The sequence below is a fragment of the Heterocephalus glaber genome, unplaced genomic scaffold (assembly GCF_053883595.1).
Source record: "Heterocephalus glaber isolate CG9 unplaced genomic scaffold, H.glaber_assembly_v1.0 deba00001561, whole genome shotgun sequence".
NCBI lineage: Eukaryota > Metazoa > Chordata > Mammalia > Rodentia > Bathyergidae > Heterocephalus > Heterocephalus glaber.
In genome coordinates this window covers 8,946,829-8,951,119 of record NW_028258349.1, presented here as the reverse complement: position 1 = coordinate 8,951,119, position 4,291 = coordinate 8,946,829, and the positions used below count along the sequence as shown (strand labels likewise).

Below are 4,291 nucleotides of genomic sequence, written 5' to 3'. Positions count from 1 at the left end.
TGTGCGATGCTGGGATCATGTGCCATGGGCCTCCACCCCTACTTTCTTTGTTTTGAAACTGGTCTGTGGGCCTTTCTAGGAGACATGTTGATTCCATCCTGTGAAAGCCAAAGAGACCAACATTTGCTGTCCCAAATGATTGATTGATCGATCCAGTGTCCATCTCTGAATCCCAGCATGTCCATTCTTTTCAGAGGACACTGTCACTCCCTCTTCCTAGGTGTTCATTTTGAAGTTTATATTCAGCCTGATGATAAGGCCTGGGCCACTCCAATGGGAGGTACTTGTGGCAACAGCACCCAAGTGAATACCCAGATCTGGGGATGCCTCTCCATGCTGCCCAGTTAGGACCTCCAAGGCCCTCTCCCAACTCAGGTGAGTCTTGCCTACACTTGTCCCTTGATGGGTGTGTTCAATGTGTGCCCTCATCATCATTCCTCAACCTTTCCTTTGTGTCGTGTGGTGTTTCTGGCACACTTCAAAGTGTCCTTCATTTATGTCTGACCAAAGCATGGAGTGGAGATGCCTTGGTCCCATAAGCTCTGATAGTGTCCAGCAAGAATACTCTCTCCCCTTGGCTAAGGGTTATGCTATGCTTACTGGGAGCCAGGAAGAGTTCTATTTGAGACTTATCTCCAAGAATCCTTATAGCACTTTATGGGATATGTGCTATTTTACACCCATTTTACAGATGGAAAATACTATTGGGGTTCTCTGAAAAAAAAAAAAACCCAACCAAATCAATAGGGTATAAAGATGTGAGAGGATTTATTATGGGAATTGATTTATACAGGGCCAAGACATCCCATGATTTGTTTTCTGCAAGCTGAAGACAGAAAGCTGGTGGTATAATTCAGTCAAAGCCAAAGGCCTAAGAACCTTGGGAAGTGGCAAGTATTAATTCCAGGATTCAAAGTTCCCCCAGAACTTGCAGTGCTGATGTCTGAGGGAAAGAAAAGAAGGATGCTTCAGCTCTAGGAGAAAGTGAGATAGAATGCAACCTTCCCCCTCAGCATTAGTCAGCATTCCTATTGCTGGATAAAATACCCAAGACTCACAATTGAAAGGAGAAAACATTCAATTTGGCTCATGGTTTCAGAGGATTCAGTCTGTGCTTTGCTGGCGCAAGGCAGAAATATCATAATGGAAGGGTGCGGCAGAGCAAAGAGGCTCAGCTCATGACAACCAGGAAGCAGAGCAGGGAACAGTACCAAAGAGGAAGGGGCCAGTGACAGTACCCAAGGCCACACTTCCGTGACCCACCCAGACACACCCAGAGTGTGCTTGACTAATTCCCTAACTGGCTCCCAAATGATCCAGTTGACAAGTTTAACTGCCATAACCTTTCAAAAAGTTTTTTCCAGACCCTAAAAGAATTGGATGACGCTGCCCACTTAAGTAAGGGTAGATTCTCTTCACTCAGCCCACTGATTCAAGTGCTGATCTCCGTAGAAACACTCTGACAAACATATCCAGAAAGAATGTTTTACCAGGTGTATGAGTATCCCTTTATCCTGTCAAGTTCATTCCCAAAAATCAAGCATCACTGAAACTAAGTCAGAAAAGTTGAACTCAGTTGATCAAGGCCAAGTAGCTGGTACACAAAAGGTGATCAAAATATAAGGTGAATTTTTAAATTTTAAAAACTTATTTCGATGAAAGATACATTTCCATTAATTCCCCTCAAACTACTCCCCCTCATTTTGAATACACTGATCTCACTGTTCTTTTATAAATTAAAGATTTATTTTCTTTTTTATTAGTACATGATTGTGATGCATAAGGAATACATTCATCCTGGGACGTTGGTGCCTATGGATATTCCCTCTTCAGCCTTTTTTACTTCCCCTTCACTTGTCATCTCTCCCATCTTCCTCCATACTTAGATCCCCTTGGCACTTTCTAAAGCAGTTCTAGAAGCCCTCTTTCATATCTTTACTAGGTGTGATCAAAATTTGTGGTGAATGCTGCTACCCTGAGCCATACAATGGAAAAGCAGGCTCATAAAAACATTACAGTGTGTCCTTGTTCATCTTATTCACTGGATCTAGCACCTGTGACTTCTGACTCTTCTCCAAACAGAAAATGACCGTGAAAATGAAAGTTTTCAAATTGATTCCAGACATCGAGTCAGCCACAACAGCACAACTAACAACACTCAGTCAAGAAAGATAACTTCTAGAACTGCTTGAGAAAGTGGCAAAGAGATCTGTGGATAGAGGGAGAGGGGAGGGGGTAAATTTAAGGGGAAGCAAAAGGATTATTAAAATGTGATACGTACATGCACCAATTTCCCAAAATGAATGCATTCATTATGTATGGCAAACATGTACTAATAAAAAAAGAAAAAAACTTATCTAATAAAAATAGAATAATGGAATAAGTGTGTTTGAAGTGAGGGGGAGTATTTTGAAAGGATCAATGACAATGTGTCTTTGCCTCTAAATATTTTTATTGAAACATTCACTGTATGTTTGCATTACACTTTGTATAATATCGTGAGTATTTGAAGCTGGACTCCGATATCTGCTCTTTGACTGGTTTCTTGTGCTGACAAAGAAGAGAAATGTTTTTCCTCCATAAAATGATGCTCATGTAGTTTTTTTTCCCTGTTTTTATTTCCTACCTTAGTTACCAAAAAATTGCAGGCTTTTTTTTTTTGGACTAAATAGTTCTGTTCCATATGTTTTTATAATTTCTGTAGCAGATTTCATGTATTCTTGTGTTTCATTTCCTATTATGTTCTGAATGGTCCAAGTTACTATGTTTTTCGTTCTGCAGCCTCAGGCTGCGAAACTGGATCATAGATGTGATCTAATATAACAAAGTGAGATACCTTCCTTAATCATGTGGTCTCCTTGCCTTATTCTCCATTACACTTAGGGTGGTCATTCTGACTTTCATATAAATTGGAAAACAACAGGGCCAGACCTGCTATTGGTAAAATCCCAGTGTATGTGGAAGTGGCTTTGAGGGGAGGGTGCATGGAAGCCAAAGAGTTCATGTTTCTCTTTTTGGTTTCAGGATTCTCCTACCTGCCCACGAGTAGGGGGCACTCCCAACACCTCATCTAGAGGCGCTGCTGCTCCTGACATGGGCACAGAGAAGAGCTAGCTCTTCAGTCAGGACCCTAGCTCAGTCGATGCTTTGTCTCAGCCAAGGGAAAGAGCACAATGGCTGGGTCCCTGGGTGGGGGTGGGGGTGAGGTAGAAGTTATTATCTGAGAAAAAAACAAATGAAAGCTCACTGTTTTTGTAGAAGAGAGCAGAATTCCTTTGGTTGTTGGAGCAAAACCTAGTTTTCTTATAAGGTTCTGATTGTGTAATGAGGAAAGCCAAGGACAGGCAGGCTTTATTTTTATTTTTATGTTTACTTTATTCTAGAACAGAAAGCAGACCTGGCTGGGGATTTGGATCTGTGTCCCACGTCTCTTGCATAAGAAGGACACACATACATCATGGATGAAGGCGAGCCAGCAGGTCATCTGTCTTGGGGAAACTGGTTGTCCATGTGCCCTGGAAAAGGTCAGGAACCTGTGGGTATTAATTAATCCAGCCACATGGCCTTCTGTGTTTATTAGGGAGGGCCATGGCATTTGGCCAGGATGGCGGGTTTTAAAGATTGGTATTTTATTAAGGGGACAACATCTGTTCAGTCTTTTGCGGGAATTAAGTGTACCTTTGTAAGGCTGGTGGGAGCAGGGTGGTGGGTAACCCAGGTTAATGCTCCTTTTATCACTATCTTGTCTTATTCCTATTTTTGCCCTCCAAGGGCTCATAAGGTTCAAGGATCCACAGACACTCAGGTCTGGAACCAGCTAGTGAGGGTCACGCCTCCCACTAAGGACTAGGGAGACTACTCATACTTCCTCAAACCAGTTTACCCAACTGTACCCTCCCCTTGGCTTCTGAGGTACATCCGTGTAGGCTCCCATCCATCACAGCCCTGGCTTCTACAGAATCAGCTTCACTTTGAGATCATCTCAGTCACCCCTATCCTGTGTGCTTACCCACCCGACACAGATTCCCTGCTACCCCCCAAATTTACACCTATAAATATTTGTGCATGTAGAGGCCTGTCTTGAAAGCTTGGACAGAGAAGGATTTATATTGCAGGAACGCAAATGACGTCACATCCTCTAGTTGTGTATCCGGTCTATAATAGCCCCCAGCTGTTGCCAAGGCTGCAGATGTTTAAAGCATTATCTCGCAGCTCTCCAAAGCCTCAGCGCCCCACCCAGAGCAGGGAGCCAATAGAGGACCCTCATGCTCCTGGGGAACCACCAACCACA

The 4,291-nt window shown here is 43.0% G+C and overlaps 1 long non-coding RNA gene across 1 annotated transcript; it reads left to right on the top strand.

Moving 5' to 3' along the window:
• The first annotated feature begins 232 nt into the window (after positions 1–232).
• LOC147823986 (uncharacterized) lies at positions 233–3,678 on the top strand. Its single transcript, XR_015443115.1, has 2 exons — positions 233–375; positions 3,384–3,678. It is a non-coding gene; the product is annotated as an uncharacterized LOC147823986 (long non-coding RNA).
• Positions 3,679–4,291: the final 613 nt, after the last annotated feature.